The following is a 21658-nucleotide window of genomic DNA, read 5'->3' as shown; positions in this document are numbered from 1 at the left end:
AACCGGAGCACTCGGAGGAAACCCACACAGACACGAGGAGAAAGTGCAAACTGCATGCAGTCACCCAAAGTCAGAATTGAATCCAGGTCTTTGGCCCTGTGAGGCAGCAGTGCTAGCCTCTGTGCCACTGTGCTGCCCCAGTGAGGCTACAAGCGGATTTGAAGGACCAAATATACCAAATGTCAAGTCACTTTCAATAACTATCGTGAGGAACTGAAAGAAAATGGAGTGGCTGTGTGATGTTGCAGCCAATAGTTGAAGGCATAATAATCATAGAATCCCTACAGTACGGAAGAAGGAGGCCATTCAGCAGCCGGGTCTGCATCGGCACTTGTTGCTCGTTCTGGGTGAGTGTGCTTTACACTCAATTTGGCTCTGTTTTATTCCTTGGCTCTAGAGTCGCCAGGTATCGTTAAGATACCGCCACAAGATTCAAGTTCAAGTTCAGACCAATAACTCAATACACCAGTTAATAAGTTCAAACAAGACACGTTTATTATAATAGTTATCTACTACTTATGCATAAAACTACAAGACTAGGCTATTCCTACCACTAACAGGCCAATACTTATCTGGAATAAGGGAACAGCCGGATCAAGGAACAATGGCCTCTTGCTTTGTCCTGGATCCGCAGGCTTCCAGTTGGTGTGGACTAAAGGGGTCAGGAGTGTCTACTCTCGTAGCGTGCGTTGTATGACACTTACTTGATGGCGGCTGCTGACCAGGCCTCTCCTTCTGAAGGTCTTCTGCTGCAAAGGTGTTCTGCTGGGAGGGCCGGCTGGTCAAGAAGAACGAATCAGTCCTGGGACCTGACTTTTGTAGGTCCCAGGGGCTTCGCTTCCTTCTGGGCGGACCCTCTCTAAACCTGCAATCGATTGGGTCTCTTCCCAATCGATTGATTTGAATTTCCCCAATAACGGGGCTGTTCCTCGATCACCGGGCGGTTCCTTACACCTTTTTGGTGTCCTTTGTCTCAGACTCCACTGGCGCCGGGATGTCTGACCTTCCATAGAATGTTTCAATTGCAGTTAACTGTTGTGTCCATTGTGCCTGGGAATCACCGTGAATCGCCCACTTAATATGTGCAGCTCGTTAGTTACAATTCTGTCTGGTTTCTGCGGCAGCTAGAATACAGGGGATTCTGCAGACTGCTTGTTTCTTTGCCAATGTCCATTTTTCCCTGTAATCTTTGCGTTCTTCCATTTTATGTGAGGAAGTGGCCAACCCAGGTGGCTACACTCCCTCCTTGTGATCCTAACGCGAAAGCGTGAAGGATCACCTAAGTACGGTGTCTGTGTTCCCTGACCTCAGCGAGTTCCATGGCCTCTGCACTTTCCTCAACTATGCAGAAACATTGTAACCACAATCTCTATTTGGCGCTATGTCATAGGGGACATGCATTACCAAAATCACAACGGGAACCTCCAACTATCCTTAAATAAACTACACTCACTTGCATTCAATCATTCTAAACTTCCTATCAATACAAACTTACAGCAGCACTCATGGCACATTTCTCTGACTCGGCAGTCGAGCTCAGAGGTACAAACATTTAAAGTTCCTTTATTTACATGGCACGGTAACAACGAAAAGAAAATCCTTTATTTACATTTCAAGGGGTTCGGGGGACTGATGGAAACCGAAGATAGGGGATCTCATCCTATATACTGTCGAGGTACGAGAGCGGTAGGCTCTCCTTTGCCATTTCCTCATCCTAAAAGTCTGTACTATGATGCAGACAATCGCCAGTGCCAAAAGCGATTCTATGACATATGACAAGGAGTACCAAGTTAGAAATATGGTACACCAGGTCGGGGTACTGTTGCCGTTTACTGGGCTTGGAGTGATCTGTGTCTGGGAAACATTAACAGCCGGGGTGGGGGTAAGGGGGTTCGCGTCCGCGCGCAAATATACAAAAGTGATGAAGAAAAATATAGTCGCGGCTGTCATTTTCCTTCTCTCTTCTCTTCCTTCTGTTCTCTTTTCTTGCTGTGATCTTGCTCTGATCCTGCTTTGATCCCTCCTTCGAACGTCCGAAAGCTAGGGGATCAAGCATAGTATCCGTTAGTGTTCTGCTTAATACCTCGAATGATAGTATATCAGTCCTCTTGTGCCAATTTTTCCCTTTGTTAATGGTCAAATCACTCCCTGTGACTCCCCTCATTTTTTTTTTATCAAAACGAATTTAGGACCAGACATACACTTAACTACTGTGCCACTGCGAGCCGTCCCGCAGGTTTTGCAATGTACCATCCCAATGTTCTTGGATGTAAATAGCATGTGGAATGGCAACCAAAGGGCTACCTAAAACAAAGGAAACAAAAACAAACTTTTAGAAATAAGTCTTTCGAATGAGTTGCGTATGGGCCGCGACGGGTAAGATTTGGGTGGAATCCCCGGGTAGGGCGTGCTGTGCTGTACCCGAGCTTAGTTGACCAGTGGGGTGGTCCTCAGACAGGGCGGGTCCTCAATGCCGTTTTGCCACTGCCTGAGCGACCTGAAACGAACGGGCAAGAATGTAGTCACCATGTGTCCTCCAAACAGAAGAGCAGTTATGAAAGTGGAGCTAGGGAGCTCCTAGGGGATTCAAGGGAGAAGCCTTTAGCTGGGCTTCAGACATTCCAGCTGATTTGGCGTCTTACAAGTTCTCTGAGGTATCGGCAGACAAGACTTCTGGCGAATCAGAAGGGCAGTTATGAAATGGTCTCGGGAACAAAACATCTTCACTACAGAAGAACAGTGACGAAATGTGAGATGGTCACAAACTTTTCAGCTGAAATTCTTGTGGCCAATCCTCCTAGTTGTTCTGAACTGATCCAAAAACAAACATGAAACAAACAAACATGAAAGAAACATACTGCAGGTTCCAGAAGTGGTGGCGTGGGGCTGTGAAAAGCTGTTTAAATTTAAACACTGAACATTTAACAAACACATACAAACAAACATGCAATGAATATCGTACAGGTTCCATCAGAACAAAGGATACTGTAAATTACATTTGGCTTGGGGTGTAACTAGCATATGGAGTCAGTGCAGTGTGACCGAAGAAGAGAGGAAGGAGAGAAACAAAAATGAATTGGCATTGCTGAGGTATCCCTGCCATGAGAAGTGGTGGGTAAGCGCTCATAGTTTGCATGGGGCAGCTGGGACCTTGTAGCTGCTGTGGGTGGTGTTCTCTTTCATATCTGGGGGCGGTTCTAGCTGGTGGTGGGGGTCTCCTGCAATCTCGGGCGAAGTGTCCTCGCTGCCCACAGTTGTAGCATGACCCCCCGAGGCACATAAGGTGGAGCAGGCACTCTGGTGCATTGTTCCCTTGGGTATTGTTCCCTGAGTGGGGGGTCGGGGCTGTTGGTTTCGTTGCTGCTTCGGGGGGCATTGGTGGGCTGATTCTGTTGCCGTTTTGGGGGGGGGGCTTGACATTCTCGTGCGCAGTGTCCTACTTGTCCGCAATTATAACACTCCTGGGATTTCTGGGGTGGGCTGTTTCTATCTTCATTTATCCATGCGGGGTTTTGATGTGTTTTAACTGGATGCATGTCTGCATCTGCCTGTTCTTCCTCGGGATTTATAAATGCTGTTTTGCTATGCACAGATTGCTCCCAAGCGCGGGACAATCTTTTCAAGACCCATTTCTCATTATGGGCCTCTTCTGAGGGGTCGTAATTAGAGCAGACATTCTGTCCTGCCTCTGTGGCGTGGGAGATAATAGTGCGGGTCCATTTAACCATGTTATCTTGGGTCAAATGTGCGTGGTCTAATTCACCGAAAACTGCAGTGAAGTGCCTTCCTGCAAATGCTGTGGGGTGCTCGGTCTTTTTCTGCCTACATCTGTTTAGGTCTTCAACTGGGTCTCCTCTGTTATACCCTATTGCATCCAAAATAGCTGTATGCATTTCTTCGAGGGTGCCTCCTCCAACATTCTGTGGGTCGGGGAGGGCTACTACCACCGATGAGTCTAAATTCAAAACTGTGAGCTTAACCTGCTCTCGCTCATCCAGGCCGTACATGGTCGCCTGTTGCTTAACTCTTGCAAAGAATTGGTGGGGGTCTGAAGTGGGGAGAAACTGGGTGATTTTCTCACACGCGTCCCTTAGTTGAGTCACGGTTAAGGGGGTGGTGTAAGTGATCTTGGGTGCGCCGTCTGTAGTTGCTTTTCGTTGGGTGGTGACTGGGTTCATTGGTGCGGGTGCTACCTGATCTGTGGGGGGTTGGGGCGCTTTCCTTTTCTGCTGCTTTTCTAGCGCGCATGTTCCCTGAACATATCGCTGCGCTGTCTCGCTTAACTCCTGCTAATCTGGTGCATTCTCTTCCTCTAATTGTGTTCCAAAGGTTTCTTGGAAGCCATTCTGCACAGAAAGTAAAGATTGCAGCTCCACACCTGCTTCCTACATTTTGCATGGTCCAGTGTGCTTTGCCTTTGCTCAGTGGTGGCAGCATGGAGTGCCCTTAAAGTTGCCTTCAGGTCGCTACACTGCTTCTTCAGTGTCTCTACCTGCTTCTCTGATTCTTGTCTTATCAAGACTGCACGCTGCAAATCCTGATAGGCTTTTTCGTATTGTACCTGGGAGCTGCTCAGATGTGCTAGACAAGAGTGGTGTGCCCTCTTGGCATCATCCACCTCTCTATCCTTATCTGCCAACTTTTGCCTTAATTTTGAATTCTCTCTCTCAATGTCCCTGACATCCACTTTGCTCATTCTATTTCTCTCCTCTAACTCTGCTCGGAGCGTCCTGACGACCTCCTGTGTGCCTCGCAATTGTGCCAAGCAGGAGACGATTGCCATCGGCTTACGTGCTTTACTCAAACTTTTCTTATGAATTTCAGACAAGTTCTCCCACCAAGTGTGCCCTACACTCCCGGGACCTGTCTCCTCATTCAAACAAAACTCACTCCAAGGGGCCATCCTTTCCCTTTGAGGTACTTCCTGAGTTCCAGCTCCCACACGGGACACTGACCTACTCTGCTGGTCGCTGCGACCACAAACTCTTGGGGGTGCATGAGGCGTTCCATTGCCTGCATGGCCATTTCTCCTATCTTATGCACTCTTTTAAATTTGGAACGAGGGATAATAAGGCAGTGCTATAAAATACGGGTACGGCTTTCGCTATTTCCCGAATTATAAACTCCCGACAGTTTGTTGCAACAAAAATCTCTCGGTTTTACCTTATAACCCTGTTAGTTACTCATGCAAAAACACACTTCCGAATTATGAGGATTGATTTGAACTTCTTGAACACTTGTGGTTTTTCCTTTTCCCAATTGGATTTCTGATTCAAATTGCTGGGTTCTCTCGGAGTGGGGGGCCACTTCTAGTCGAGTCCCATCAGAGTCGCCACTAAATGTTGCTCGTTCTAGGTGAGGGTGCTTTACACTCAATTTGGCTCTGTTTTATTCCTTAGCTCTAGAGTCGCCAGGTATCGTTAAGATACCGTCTCAAGATTCAAGTTCAGACCAATAACTCAATACACCAGTTAATAAGTTCAAACAAGACACGTTTATTATAATACAGTTATCTACTACTTATGCTTATAAAACTACAAGACTAGGCTATTCCGACCACTAACAGGCCAATACTTATCTGGAATAAGGGAACAGCCGGATCAAGGAACAATGGCCTCTTGCTTTGTCCTGGATCCGCAGGCTTCCAGTTGGTGTGGACTAAAGGGGTCAGGAGTGTCTACTCTCGTAGCGTGCGTTGTATGACACTTACTTGATGGCGGCTGCTGACCAGGCCTCTCCTTCTGAAGGTCTTCTGCTGCAAAGGTGTTCTGCTGGGAGGGACGGCTGGTCAAGAAGAAAGAATCAGTCCTGGGACCTGACTTTTATAGGTCCCAGGGGCTTCGCTTCCTTCTGGGCGAACCCTCTCTAAACCTGCAATCGATTGGGTCTCTTCCCAATTGATTGATTTGAATTTCCCCAATAACGGGGCCGTTCCTCGATCACCGGGCGGTTCCTTACACCTTATTGGTGTCCTTTGTCTTAGACTCCACTGGCGCCGGGATGTCTGACCTTCCATAGAATGTTCCAATCTAACTGTTGTGTCCATTGTGCCTGGGAATCACCGTGAATCGCTCACTTAATATGTGCAGCTCGTTAGTTACAATTCTGTCTGGTTTCTGTAGCAGCTAGAATACAGGGGATTCTGCAGACTGCTTGTTTCTTTGCCAATGTCCATTTTTCCCTGTAATCTTTGCGTTCTTCCATTTTGTGTGAGGAAGTGGCCAACCCAGGTGGCTACACACTCCGGAAGAGCACCCTACCCAGGCCCACTCCCTCGCACTTATCCCCATGACCCATGGCCTGTGGGCAGCACGGTAGCATTGTGGATAGGACAATTGCTTCACAGCTCCAGGGTCCCAGGTTCGATTCCGGCTTGGGTCATTGTCTGTGCGGAGTCTGCACATCCTTCCCGTGTGTGCGTGGGTTTCCTCCGAGTGCTCAGGTTTCCTCCCACAGTCCAAAGATGTGCAGGTTAGGTGGATTGGCCATGATAAATTGCCCCTAGTGTCCAAAATTGCCCTCAGTGTTGGGTGGAGTTATTGGGTTATAGGGATAGGGTGGAGGTGTTGACCTTAGGTAGGGTGCTCTTTCCAAGAGCCGGTGCAGACTCGATGGGCTGAATGGTCTCCTTCTGCACTGTAAATTCTATGATAATCTATGACCCCACGTGTTGATCATGACCAATCCACCTTGCCTGCACATCATTGTGACTGTGGGAGGAAACTGGGGACACTGGGAGAACGGACAAACTCCACACAGACAGTCAGCCAAGGCCGGAATCGGACCCGGATCCCTGACGCTGTGAGGCAGCAGCGCTAACCATTGTGCCACCTAAATACATGTAGAACAGAATTGAGCATTTCTGATAAGCGTTATCTGAAGAAATATCTGGGGGGAAACCAACTCCTTTCTACACATCAACGAATTAAGTGACTTGTAAAGAAATGAAGACTAGAAAAATTATTCTGTCACTTAGACTTAAAATTTTGTACGACAGTATTGGTCTGCCCAAATATCATATGACTCGCTATGTATCAGGAATTGAGTGCAGCGATTTCAAATCCCACTTTTAACATTGCATCAAAATGACTGGCATTCTTCGGGGTGGCTACTGCTTTACGAAGTACTGTTGAGACACTGCTCGAGAGACTGGGTTCAAGATAATAATTGATGTTCATATTTACAACATTTACTTATTTAGAATTAACGTTTTATTTTCTCCTTTTGGTATTCCATGTTTTGATTTTTAATTTTAGATTCCCCTGAAAGAGCTGTTAGCAATCCTCCTTGTTTCACAATTTTCACTGCCCTTTCCTCTCCTCCGTGTCTCCCTGACAACTATCTGCGGCATCTGATGAATGTTTTCATCTTCACTTGAAAGTTATGACTGAGGAGAAGTCATACATTGGACTCTGAAGATAGTGGGGGCAGACAATTAGCAGAAGTCACTTTTGCATAGATAGATGGGGAATAACAGTGATCAGACATTTTACACAAAAAAAGCATGATGCGGTAAAGTACCTTTTTTGTGAGTCATTACACAGTAGCAGACAGCTTTCTATTTATGCAGCTTCGTGGATATCTGCAACACATGATGCTTCTTTGGGAGCGAACGCTAATGAGTGAATTCATTTATTCCCTCTTTCTGTTTCCTCTACCTGCCACTTGGTAACAGTATGAGCTGTTCAATAAAGAGTAAGTCAACAGTATCTAGCCCTGTGGCATCACTTAAATAATGCAGTTTAACTCCCCACACAGGGATGGCGCACAGTAACACAGCTCTCATTGTTAAGATGCTGAAGGACAGGAAAACAAAGGTAGTTTTAAGGATTTGTATTGGTAAACATTAGTGATCAGGTATAGTTTAAAGTGGGTTTAAGTTAGCGTTTCTGTGCCTGGAAAGGTAAAACCTATAATTAGATTCACGCTGGACAAAGGTGCTTGTATATGTTGGGTAAGTTCCAACTGTGTTTGTATTGTGCTTAGAGAGTTCTACAGCGGGAAGAATAGATAAAAGACATAAGCATGTGGGTATTGCTTAGCAACTGGGGCTTTGTAAGGTCGATTTAGTAGTCAAGAAAGAAAGGTGAGTCACAAGAATGGTTTATTACCAAAAGTAAAGTATTCACAAGTAACAGTCCCCGTCCCGATCAGAACTACTCCACAGCGTGGCTCCTACCTTCCTCAGTTTAAGGAACTGAGTTAAGTATCCCGCTGACATGCCTCCTCCCCTCAGCGCGGGAGCTCTTACTCCATCACGCTCATGGGGACATTAATCGGGTCATCCCCATGGGTCTCATGAGGGGGGTTATAACATTCCCCCCCCCCCTCCCCGAAGTCCGTAAGTCCTTCTGAAGAAGATAGAGCAGGAGGATGCCTGCTCCTCTTCACCTGCGGCTGTACTTTCAGTGACTGAGGATCTGGATCGAGGGGAGTTATGTAGCTTGTCGGGGAACATCGTTTCCTCGATGATTGATTGTCTGGGGGAACCACTGGTGACTAATCCATGGCCACGTCACCGACGGAAGTCTTGGATACCAGGGTCTCCATCTCCAAGTTGGACTCAACCACCTCTTGCATCTCGGTGTCGGGAAACCCAGGGATGATTTCCCCCCAGGCCCTCACATGTCAGGACGACGTGGCTGGATGACGGTTCCTCTGGTGGGGCGTGTCCTAACACTGGCCTCCTGCTCCTGAAGTAGTCGAGGTGCATCCGCACTGTCCATTTGTGTGTCATCACCTGGTACGAAACAGGTCCGGTCTGCTGTACCACTGTCTCTGGAATCTACCGGGCACATTTCAGACACACACTGCGCCCCCTGATTTGGAACTCCTGGTCTGTGTCTGCCTGCCTTGCCTTCGCCTCTGCAGGTCTTGGCTACATCGTACTTTTCTGCCAATATCGGCAAACATGAGGCTGAGGTGGGTCATAAGCCTTTGGCCCATCGTCAGTTCCACCGGTGCCACGCTGTGCGCGGCATGGTCCAATAGCGAATCGAAAATCTTGCTAGTTGCGTCTCCACGGGCCCCATGGCCCTCATCCCTCTCTTGAAGGTCTGTAGCGTTCGCTCGCCCAGCCTGTTTGAGGAAGGGTGATAGAGGCCGCAACCGATTTGTCTTCATAAACTGCTCAAACCCGTCGCTGATGAAGGGGGTGCCATTGTCTCTGACAATGTACCTCTGGAATGCTGTGGGTGCTGAAGGACAGCTGTAGCTTATCGACCGCAGCCTTCGATGTGGTGAACGACATCCAATGGACTTGCAGCCACTTGGAATGGGCGTCCACCATGGGTAAAAACATGGACCCTAGGAAAGATCCATCAAAGTTGGTGAGTAGGCGCACACACGGCCGGCCAGGCCATTTCCGCAAATGAATAGGGGCAGCTGGTGGGAGATTCTGCGGTTCATGGCATGTGGTGCATTGTTGGGCCAGTTGTTTGGAGGCACCATCCAGGCCTGGCCACTACACATGGTTGGGAACCAGCGTTTTCATTCTCGACGCCCCTGGGTGTCCATTGTATAGACCCTGAAGGATGGTGTCTCTGCTCTGGCTCGGGAACATGACGTGAGCCCCCACAGAAGGACAGTGTCTTCCACACTGAGCTCCTACATTTTTGGCTTGAAAGGCCCGTAGTTTTTCGGGCAGCTTCCCTTGCTGGTCCAGTGTAAGTCAATGTAGCATACTTTCACCAATACAGAGACTTTTGCTTCCAGTCACGTCCCTTGGCGGCGGTGATCGGCAAGGTGTCATAAAATGAAATATTGAAACAACTTTGTTGGCTCTTGGTGGAGGTGGGGGAGGGTTTGTGTCTTGGCAGTAGAAACCTGCTCAATGCATCCACATTTGCAATTTATGTGCTTGGGTGATGCTCGAAGATGTACTTGTACTTTGCTAGCAACAGGGCCCATCGCTGAATCGGGGCGGACGCTCTTGGCAGGATCAGCTTGTCCTCTTTAAAGAGCCCCAGCAATGGCTTGTGGTCCGTCACCAAGGTGAATCAACACCCATACGCGTATAGATGAAATTTCTTCACCGCAAATATGACACGAGCCCTTTTTCTATCTGTGCATAATTGCTCTCCGCAGCAGCCAAAGTCCTTGACACAAATGCTATTGGCCTTTCTCTTCCATCAGCCATGCGGTGGGACAATACAGCTCTGATTCCATAAGGTGAGGCATCGCACGTCACCAAAAGAGGCTTGGAGGAGCCAAATGTGTCAATAATCCGGGTGACGTTAGCTGCTGCTTCACCCTGGCAAAAGCTACCTCCTGAGGCGTTCTCCATGCCCATTCTTGGCGCTTCTTCAGCAATGTGCGCAGAGAGACAAGGATGGTCGCTAGGCCAGGAGTACGGTTTTTGTATCAGCAAACTGTACTGGCTGGATGATACCGAGGCCTTCCAGTCAGTGGAGTTCATCCTCTGCCTTCGCCACCGGCACATTAACAAACGGGTGGGCTCCAAAGTATTTATGCTGCGCCTCAAGGTACACATACATTTTGGCCAGGGCCCCTTTAATTTTGCGTAGGCCTTCCTGGAAGACTTCTGGGCAATTCCCCCAAACCTTTTAAAGTCCTCCGGTGCCCATCTGGAAGATCTGATGCCAGTCTAACCGGAGGTGTTGTAGCCAGTCCTGGCCCATAAGACTCGGTCCGGTGCCCTTCACTATTATTAGCATTAGCCAAATGGACTGCTGCCCGTAAGTAACAGGAGTCATCACTGTGCCCGCTATGGCTAGGGGTTCCCCTGTATAGGTCGCTAGCCTTGCCTCGGTGCCCTGCAAGCCTAATTGTTGCATGCCAATCCTGATTCTCTTGAAGATATGCCTCCCTATTACCAAAACTGTGGAATGCAAACTTCTAAGGGAAAGCATACTTAAGAGAGAAGATTTTAAAGTGTGTTCTTGGGAGTGGAGTTTGGAAAATCTCATATGCCAATCATCTGGGGGATTCTGAAGAGAAAGGCATAGGCACTAACTTGGGTCATTTTGTGTGCTTAAAAGGGACTTTTTTGTGTTAATTAGACTATTTTATTTTAAGATGCACTTTGTAATCGATGTTAATCTTTAAATCTGTGTGTATTTGTTGAACTAAAGGGGGAGTAAAGGAGTATTGTATAATAATCCAACTTTTCATGTTCAATAAATGTTTTGCTGTTGTTAAAACTAATTAGCAGTCCTGTGACTGTTCCTCCTTTTTTTATTTAAAAAAAGAGTAAAAGGTAGCGTCAATTGAGCCAGGGTTCCATTCTGGGATCTTCCCATCCAGTTCTAACGTCAACTAGGATCGTGACAGGATGTTAATTTTATGTGGTTTCCTGAAACTGTTCATCATAGAAACTTGCTTCATGGAAAAAGAGGAAATGGCCGGAAAGTCTCAATGTGGCAAAATCAAGCTAGCATGGCATAACCTCTGCATCTTGTAACACATGGCAGTAATTTATGGGAAGATGTGTCTTTTCTGTGCTCCTCCAAGTAAATTTAGTGCTCCCAGTAGGGACCCGGTTGTGGTGTAGGGCAGTGTTTTTCAAACTTTTTTTTCCGGGGACCCATTTTTACCAACCGGCCGATCTTCGCGACCCACGCCGCCGATCTTCGCGACCCACGCCGGCCGACCTTCACGACCCATGCCGGCCGACCTTCATGACCCACGCCGGCCAACCTGCGTGACCCACCATTTTCTCGTACCTTGTTTGTTGCTGACAAAATGAGGGAAATGGTTTTGGGTCCCTTTGGTCCTAATGGTCTGTTTGTCCCCCCAGAACTTGGAGGGAAAAACAAAGGCTGCGACCATATAAAAAAAATCTGGCTGCACTGAGCATGCATGCACCCGCATGCACACTGATGATCGGGCATGCATGCGCAGTGCGGCCAAATATTAAAAAAAAAAAATTTAGATTACCCAATTATTTTTTCCAATTAAGGGGCAATTTAGTGCAGCCAATCTACCGACTCTGTGCATTTTTGGGTTGTGGGGCGAAACCCACGCAGACACGGGGAGAATGTGCAAACTCCACACGGACAGTGACCCAGAGCCGGGATCGAACCTGGGACCTCAGCACCGTGAGGCAGCAGGGCTAACCCACTGCGCCACCGTACTGCCCCAGGCCAAATATGTTTTATCTGTTCCTGGCCATTTTGAAGGCCGCTTGCAGCCGGCATTATTAAGAGCCGGCTGCTGCGGTTGTTGCGCGCGGATTTGCGCAATCAGGAGCACCGCGACGGACGGCTCCACGACCCTCCTGACACCCACCCATGGGTCACACCCCTGATTTTACAATGCCTGGTGTACAGAGGGGGTAATGGCATAGCTTAGATATGTGTGCTACAACACAGTGGTTCTAACAAAGACTTCAATGTGCGTTTATTTGTGTAAGTGTTCATGTATGTATTTTTGTATGTAAATGTGCATGCACTGCCTGCTGAATGGAATTTCTTGATCTACTCAATTGCTGTAAAGTGCACAGTAGGCCCCAGGCAGTGGGGCAGTAACTGCCACTATTTTGGCTTGTTTACTGTGAGCTAGATTCAATTTCAGAGTAACCCTGAATTTGTATCAGATGTTCAAATGAACCAAACTCGCAACTTGACCATTTGTGTAATAAAATGGAACTTCACTCTCCACTGAAAAGATCAGCCAACATGGCATCTAATATTCTTTTAATAAAAAAAAAAATAACTTTTGCATAACGTGTTCAGCTGCTGTTCTGAAGTATGTGTTGGACCTGTTGGGTGGGCATTGCTACTTTATGTAGTTTTACTATTTCTGCAGATAAGTTCAATATCTGAAACCTTTTGTAGACCAGCTCTCTTGCTCAGGTATCCTGAGGCAGCTCTTCTAAATAACTGTGGAACAATTGATCTTGGATCAACTACCATTTTCATGAGTTTAATTTATAGTTTGACAACTGATTTCCTGAAGCACCAGTAATCCTTTTTTGCATGGTTGTTTGAACTGTTGTATTCATGATGTGCAGTTGTTTCCAAGGGTGCTGTGAATGTATTTGAAGTCTTGTCTCCAATAATTGCCAGGGGCTCATGGATTTCTTCCTCACTAATATTGAGACCATTCTGTCTCTTCTGTCCTATCCACTGGCCCACTGGCTAAAATTCCCTGCTAGCCTAGCCCTGAACTTTCGTCCATTTCTCTCTTTTCTCACCTCGTGCCCTCTCTGAGTTCCTCTCGTCCAGGAGACCCACTTCCTGTTTCCTCAACACTATTCCCACTAAACTGTTGACCACCCACCTGTCATGATATACAGCCAAGCAGCTAATGGACACAGAGAACAGGACATGACCAATAAGCGGGCAGGACACTCGGGGGTGGGATCGGACTATAAAAGACACGAGGCACTCACACTCCGCCTCTTTCCACTGATGAACATCTAGAGAGTCAGTCAAGGGTGTTGTTACAATCTCACACCTCCACCACGTGGCTAAGAGCTAGTCTGGTTCAGTCAGACAGAGTAACCACACTTAAGTTAGCAGAGAGTCTAACTCACAGAGAACTGTGCTAACCTGATTGAACTAACTTCAAGGTCTGGAGTATCTTTCTGATCTAAGCTGCAGCCAGTGTTAGACCAGTGTACCTAACACAACACGACCGTGCTAATTCCTGGTCACCATATTAGTTGATTATTTTCTGATGGTTCTGTCTCTTCAGGTACATCAAGTTCAACTCGCCTCTAAATCTCGTGGTCATCATACCTCCCCACAAAATAGGCCCCTAGATCCTTGCAACCTACTGTCCTTCTCCAACTCCACTTTCCTTTCCAAAGTTCTTGAATATGTTGGCACCTCCCAACTTGTACTAGAATTCCATGTCTAAATCCCATCAATCTAATTTCTGCTACAGAACCAAACTGGGTCTTGTCAAAGGCACAAATGGCATGCTATATGTCTGTGACAAAAGTAAACAATCCCTCCAATATCCTTGACCTTTTTGCAGCCATTTACATCTTTGACCACACCATCCTCTAGTGCCCCTCCGCTGTCACCCAACTGGGTTGCGGCTGCACTCTCCTGGCTTATTCCTTATCTACCTAGTCGCAGCCAGAATATGACTTGCAAAAGGTTTCCCCTTCCACTTCTGTACCAATACATCTGGTGGCTCCCAAGGATCAATCCTTGGCCCCTTCCTATTTCTCAATCTATATGTGCTCCTTGGTGACTTCATCTGAAAACACAGCATGTACACCGGTGAACCCAGCTCTACCCCCAGCTGCACCTCTCTCAATGCCTGCTAAAATATCAGACTGCTATCCAACATCCAGTACTGGATGTGTAGGAGTTTCTTATAATTAAATATTAGGAAAGATTGAAGTCATAGTCTTTGCTCCCCACTAAAAACTCTGCCCCCCAGCTGCCAACTCCACTCCCTCTCCGGCAATTGATCTGAGGTCGAACCAGACTGTTTGTAACCTCGAGATGAGCTTCCAACCACATATCTGTGCAGCCAACTAGACTTAGGCCGCCAGATTCCACTTCTCTACGCCATTCCTTTTTTAAAAATTTAAAGTATCCAATTCTTTTTTTCCCAATTAAGGGGCAATTTAGCATGGCCAATCCTCCTACCCTGCACATCTTTGGATTGTGGGGGTGCAAACTCCACATGGACACTGACCCGGGGCCAGGATCGAACACGGGTCGTCGGCGCTGTGAAGCATCAGGGCTAACCACTGCGCCACCGTGCCGCCCTTCTCTTATATCATGCGCTCATCCATGAATGTGGTACCAGGGATTCTAATGCATTTCTGGCCAGCTTCCACATTCTACACTCTAAACCCAAACTCATCCAAAACTCTACTGATGTGCTTACTCGCACCAAATCACCCACTACCTCTATGCTTACTGACCTCCATTAACTCCTTGTCAAGCAATGTCTTGATCTTCAAATTCTCAGTAAAAACCCCCCTGGCCTTGCTGCACCCCACCCCCCTCCCTCCGTCCCTCCCTCCCTCCGTCCCTCCCTCCCTCCATCCCTCCCTCTGCCCCAAATCTCTCAACCCCCCATCTCTCTAATCATCTCCAGTCACAATCCACCGGGATATCTGCACTCTTCTAATTCTGGCCTTTGAATCCCAGCCAATTTTAATTGCTCCACCATTGGTAGCCATGCCTTCTTCTGCTTGGACTTCCCTCCCTGAACCTCGCTCTCTAAACCTCTCCCGCCTCTCTTTGGCCCTTTACGATGCTCCTTAAAACCAACCTCTTTGACCAGGCTTTTGGCATCTTCCCTAATGCCGCCTTAAGTGGCCTGGTGTCACATTTGCTTTCTAACACGGCTGTGAAGCCTCTTGACATATTATGTTAAAAGGGTCAGATAAAATTCAAGTTGTGTCCTGGCTCAAGTTATGATAAATGCATTAGCCACTTTTAGAAAGATTTAGCGGGTAGATTTTCTGATTAGTCACGAGCGATAAATGGGGTGGAGACTTCTTGGTGCCGAAGCTTCACCCACTCACTGCGCACCACATTTAATTTGTTGACCTGTTTTTTTATGCGATGCTGGAGTGGACGACCCTGAGAATATCATTTCCGTGTTTATGCGATTCTGAGAAGTCGCACCAGAATAAAAACCCAGCAATATAAAATGGCCATTGAGGGATGTGGGAGTGCATTAAAAGGAGGCTAGAAATAATCTTGGTTTAATTTTGAGGTTGTTATCCCAGCCTTTGTTTTGTGTTTTTAATATTTTTTCCCCCACGTCTGCACATAATTGCTGTGTTTTGATGTTCATGCCAACTGTTTTGGCAGTATTGTTTTTTTGGAACATTGACAACAGTAATAAAAGGGGTTGCCCTATGGGAGACCTGCTTCACTTGTGCTTTTAGATCGTAGGAAGGGAGCAGCCATGGGGGAATGTCAGTTAGGCCGACTGTGCCCCAAACTGTACCGTCACATTTGCTGTTTTATGGTGTTCTCTAATGACAAATGGAGCTGCCCTCTTTGCTGCCACTTCATCTCACACTAACTCTTATTTTCCAAACAGTGAGTTTGGTTGTTGTATCCGCTCAATCCCTCAGCCAAAGACTTTATTCCTGTCTCCACATTGATTATTATGTCCTCGGGGCCCTGCCGGGCATTTGTATCAGTCAAACTGCATTTGCAAAGCCTGAAAAATACATGAAAAATATTGGAAGTCTTTGGAAAGGCAGCCAGCATCTTTTTCCCTGTCTGCTGCTGCTCGGTGCCCGTGTCTTTAATTTGATCAATTGTTCTTTGTAAGCAGCCCGTTAAGGGCTGGCAGCAAGCTGACTCGCGTCACAAATGAAGCTGAACCTGGTAAAACCAGGTCAAATAAACAGCCTGGTGATCAAGTAGGTCCAAATAGTTCAACATACAACGCATGGCTGATTGGTGGTCCCAATAGGAAAAACCTGTTTTTGTTTGTTTGTTTGTTTTATTAACCTGTCGTTTTTTTAATATTTGAAATAAAAAATATTGCTCCAATGGAGCTGTCAGTGCACTTTTAAAAAAAATTGTGTTTTTTTTTGATCCAATATCTAATGGCAATCAAAGATAGAAACTTATTAGGAAGGTGCCCATTCCAATCAATAGGCAATCTGGCTAAAAGCACATTTGTGATATATTGAAGATTATTCTAAAATCCCATATTTTCCTTGCAAGTGAACTAGTGGTGTAGCCGTGCCTGTTGCACGCTAACTGGTGCTAAGCAGCTGTTTTTATTTATTGCTATCGGTCGGTCTCCTCCTGTTACAGACAGCAAGGTTCCACTAATTTCAATCAAACCGTTTTAAACCTGAAACATTCCATTTGTTCTGTTTTCAGGAAAAACGCATTCCTGTCATCAATCCTTACTGTTTCTGCTTTGATTATTCGAAGGAGAAGTTCATGTGTAAAATGCATCTATTGGGCAAATGCAACTTATCATGATAAACTGTCTCCCTCATTGAGTAATGGCAGGCAATAAGGCCAGGAATTCTGTTGTTGCAAGTTACAGATAATTAACGTTGTTGAAAGAAGCCTGCCCTGCTGGCGTCTCACTGGCTGGCCCCTGTCTGGCATCTTCAGTCAAGTCCCAAATCTCGCTAAAGTTATCAGCAGAATGTCTTCCCTGGGTAGATAAGCTAGTGATGTTCTGTCATAGAACCCAATTTACTGTACAGCACGGCTGATAACTGCAGGGTTATCCATTATTTCTGTAACTTCTAATTTCTTATTCTGCAAATGTATCTGTCTGCTATTTCAAACTGTATTTGTGATGCTATTTATTCTCTCTCTTTAATCTCTCGAGAAGCATTTCAGCAAATTAAACCAAGTAAAGGATTGGGTGTATTCATAATAAATGAGGAAATGTTTTTTTTTTCTGTCGATTTCCCAAAGCTGTGAAGGAATTTATTCTTTGATCATCTGATGCATCCAAGGTCCTGGATTTAGATGCGTTTGACAGGAGGTTTGCTTGATTCACAGTGCTCCTTAACAGAGAGCTACCCAGCAGGAGACGAAAGTTGATGCAGCATTAAAAATATTGGCTGGAGGTAGATAAAAAACCAAAAATCTCAGGACGTTAAGGCGACATTTAGCTCAAAACAAAGGAGGGCCTTTGCTCCTGAGTTTAACAACCATTAGTCTGAAGTCGTCCTTAATTTCGAGCCCTGCAGTCTCAGGCTACAAGATTCCTGATTAAGGATCAGAAGATAACATTATACTGCCTAAACATTCTCGTACGAAACCTTCATTTGTGCAAACAAATCCAATAATACTGCTGAATAATTACATAAGTTAATAATTTACTCGCAATTCCAACTAATGTAGGCAAGATGGCTCGCAATAACATTGAATTCATTCTGTTTTTAAATAAAAATTTAGCAAAGCTTTAAGGAACTATTTTCAAATATTTAGAATGTCACAATGCCAGTTACGGTTTTGAAACTTGTTTTGGTGATGTCAAGTCTTATGCTAATTCTGTGACCTGCTCTCCATAACACTTTTTAAAATAAAATTTGGAATACCCAATTGTTTTTTTTCAATTAAGGGGCAATTTAGCATGGCCAATTCATCTACCCTGCGCATCTTTGGGTCGTGGGGGTGAGACCCACGTAGACACGGGAAGAATGTGCAAACGTGACACGTTCAGTGACCCGGAGCCGGGATCGAACGCAGGTCCTCGGCACCGTGATCCGTCACACATTTTGAAGGGCTGGGGCTGGGGGATTTTAAGACCCTGTGGCATTCTGGAGTTGGGCAAAGACCTTGTTGCTTCAAGGTTTATTTACAATGTTTTGTCCTTCTGCGTTCTGCGATAAACCGCTTAAGATAGTTTGATAATGTCATAAGAGAACTTGTGAGACAGATGACGCTGTGGTACCATTAGGCGAAATGTTCCGATATCCTTTTTTTATTTGCAGGTCATGTGGATTGTAAAAAAAAAAGCCAGTTAATTTATTTCCTGTAATTTTCCCCAAACTGCTGAAGTTGCTGACGCCCACCATTCTGTTTCTGTATCAGCCAGCATCACTTTGTACCTCGTGGACTGGCTGTTCGTGAGTGAGCATGTCACATTGTCCCTCGTGATTCTCCTTAACCTCTCTCAACTCACACTAAATAGTCAGGGGTTGGGGGCAGTCATATGAAGGGAGATATAGGAGATATAGAAGGCAATAATTCAGGCTGAGTGATGTCGGTAATGGGAACCAGAGTGTGACTGACCGAAAGGAACAAACCATGCCAACATTGCAGTGCACCAACAGATATAGTTGCTCCAAGGAAAAATGGCTTTAATCTGGCAGAGGAGGAGGATGAGGATGATTCAGTCGAAGCAAGATTTGGAAATCTACAGATAAAAGTTGAGGCAACAGAAGTTGAGGCAATAGAAGATATGGGTAAAGACAAGCCGAGAGGGACAGGAAAGGACAGAGTTTAACGGTAATAGTGCATCAGAGAATAAAGCTCCATTGTAGGGAATAGTAGTTTTTAAAAAAAAAATTGAAGTCACTTTATCTGAATGGGAGAACATCTGCAAAAAGATAGATAAACTAATGAAACAAATAGGGGCAAATGATTTAGATCAAATCACAATTAAAGAGACATGGGCCGCAATCAAACGACCTGGTCGTACCCAACTTGGTGATGCAATGAGGCTGTCTTGTGAAATTTGCGATGTTCGGAACACCTCGAGACATCTCATCAGATCTCGCGAGGCATCACGATCTGGATATTGTCCTCGCTTAGGCAAGATCCAGGTGAACAAATTTAAACAAACCGTTAGGGTTATTTATATATGTTGCCGAATGATTCTCCCGAGGACCAGGAACTAACGGCCTCATCTGGGTGATCTCGCTATACCGCCATTTAGCCCTGGCCCACACAAACATGGCCCAGGTATGATGGTGCCCTGGCACTTCCATTGCTGCCAGGGCACCTTGGCACTGCCAGCCTGGCACTCTGGCAGTGTCACCCTGCCAGGGTACCCGGGTAGCACTACCAGGGTGTAAGGCTGGAAGTGTCAAGGTGCTCAGGTGCCTAGTTGCCCATGCCAGGGATCAGGTCCAGGGGTGCCCTACCCTTGAGAGGTGGGATGATGGGGGGTGGGGACCGAGGACCCCCTAAGAGGTATCCTAGGGCAGTTGAAGGGGGTGTCTGGAGACTGCAGTGTGGGAAATTATTGGAACTTGTAACAATGACAACGCGGGGGACTTTAACCGTCATATGAACTGGAGCAGTCAGATTAGCAAAGGTGGTTTGGAAGAGAGATTGTAGCATGCACTTGTGAATGTTTCTTTAAGAATTATGTTGTGGAACAACTGGGAATAAAGCTATTTTATATCCAGTATTGTGCAATGAGGCAGGGTTAATTAGTAACGTCACAGTAAAAGATCCACAAGGAAATAGTGATCATAATGCAAATGAATCAGACATTAAGCTTGAAAATGACATCTGATTACAAAGATTGTTAAACTTTAACAAAGACAATTATGGGGACTTGAGTAGAGTACATTTTACTCTTACATAGACATTTAATTCTGTTGCAAAGGTCCAAAGTAATTCTTAACTCTCGAGTTTACTTCATTCTTTTCCTTTCCTAAACCAGCCACATAATCTTTAACACCAGAACTGTTTTCCACACTTGAGGGTTTTTCTGGAGATACTGCCTCTAGCCCAAGCCATCAGATTCTTCAAGCCTCATTTTAAATCCTGCTGAATTTGTCCTCATCAGTCCAAGCATAGATTCTTACCGGAATTCCTGGATGATAAAACCTACAGACATGCTGCCTCTATCTGCTTGCTCGCTCTCCACTCTTCCTCGCACCTTCGTGAAGGCTCCGCGCTCGCACACTCCCAACACTCCAAGCACGCTCTTCAACACTCCTGACGCCCACCCCAATATTCCTGGCACCCTCCTCAATCCTCATCGCTCCCTCGCTAACCCTTCTTGCTTCATCCACATCCCCTGCTCTTGCTTTCCCCACAGCCCCGCTCTTCCCACCCCCTGTCTATCCCCATTTGTGCTGGACCTCTCTCACCCGCAGGCCATGGCCCGGCCCACTGCCCGTGTGCGCCTGGCCTCATACAGGCATTGCCTGCGCACTGGTCCTAGTCCTGGCCACACTTGCTTGTTTTGGTCCTGGACCTGGCCTTGCTGGCCCTGGCCTCTCCCATTGACCCTGGCCCCACCCACGCACCCAGCCTTGCACACCCATGGGTGCCATCCCCGGTCCTAGCCTCGCCCACCCATGGGTCCAGATCACGCCCGTGCCATGGCCCTGGGCCTACCTGCCCATGTTACCCCTGGACCCAGCCTCTCTGGCCACCTTTGTTGGCTGCACCCTCACCCACCCGTGGGCACTGGCCCTGGTCTTGCCCACCTATGGGTGCCACACAGTCCAAAGATGTGCAGTTTAGGTGGATTGACCATGATCACAGAATCACAGAATTTACAGTGCAGAAGGAGGCCATTCGTCCCAGCGAGTCTGCACCGGCCCTTGGAAAGAGCTCCCTACCTAAGCCCACACCTCCACCCTATCTCCACACTTCCACCCGATCCCGTAACCCCACCTTACCGGACCTTTTCTGGACGCTAAGGGCAATTTAGCATAGTCCATCTTTGGACTGTGGGAGGAAATCGGAGCGCCCGGAGGAAACCCACACCGACACGGGGAGAACGTGCAGACTCCGCACAGACAGTGACCCAGGGCCGGGATTCGAACCCGGGTCCTCAGTGCCATAGGCAGCAGTGCTAACCACTGCGCCACCGTGCTGCCCCCGGTAACCGTACTTAACCTTTTTGGACACTAAGGGCAATTTATCATGGCCAATCCACCTCACCCACACATCTTTAGACTGTGGGAGGAAATTGGAGCACCCGGAGGAAACCCACTCACACATGGGGAGAACGTGCAGACTCCACACAGTGACCCAAGCCGGGAATCGAACCTGGAAACCTGGAACACTTCTTACAATTGTTTGGCGCTTTTGGTGAGATTGCACCTGGAATATTGTGGGCAGTTTTGGCCTCCGTATTTCAGGAAGGACATACTGGCACTGAAGGAAGTAACAGCAAAGGTCCTCTAAATTGGTTCCTGGAGTGACAGGGAGGTCCTATGATGATGAGTTGAGTAAATTGGGTTTATATTCTCTGGAGTTGAGAAGAATTAGAAGTGATCTCACTGAAACATTCAAGATTATGAAGGAGCTTGGCA

At 46.8% G+C, this 21658-nt stretch overlaps 1 protein-coding gene across 7 annotated transcripts in view; it reads left to right on the top strand.

The window, feature by feature from the left end:
* cux2b (cut-like homeobox 2b) overlaps positions 1–21658 on the top strand; it is a 438718-nt gene that overhangs the window by 81993 nt on the left and 335067 nt on the right. The window lies entirely within an intron of this gene.

This window comes from Scyliorhinus canicula, chromosome 1 (assembly GCF_902713615.1).
Source record: "Scyliorhinus canicula chromosome 1, sScyCan1.1, whole genome shotgun sequence".
NCBI classification, from domain to species: Eukaryota; Metazoa; Chordata; class Chondrichthyes; order Carcharhiniformes; family Scyliorhinidae; genus Scyliorhinus; species Scyliorhinus canicula.
Note: the sequence above shows the minus strand (reverse complement) of the source record. Positions and strands in the feature narration are given on the sequence as shown.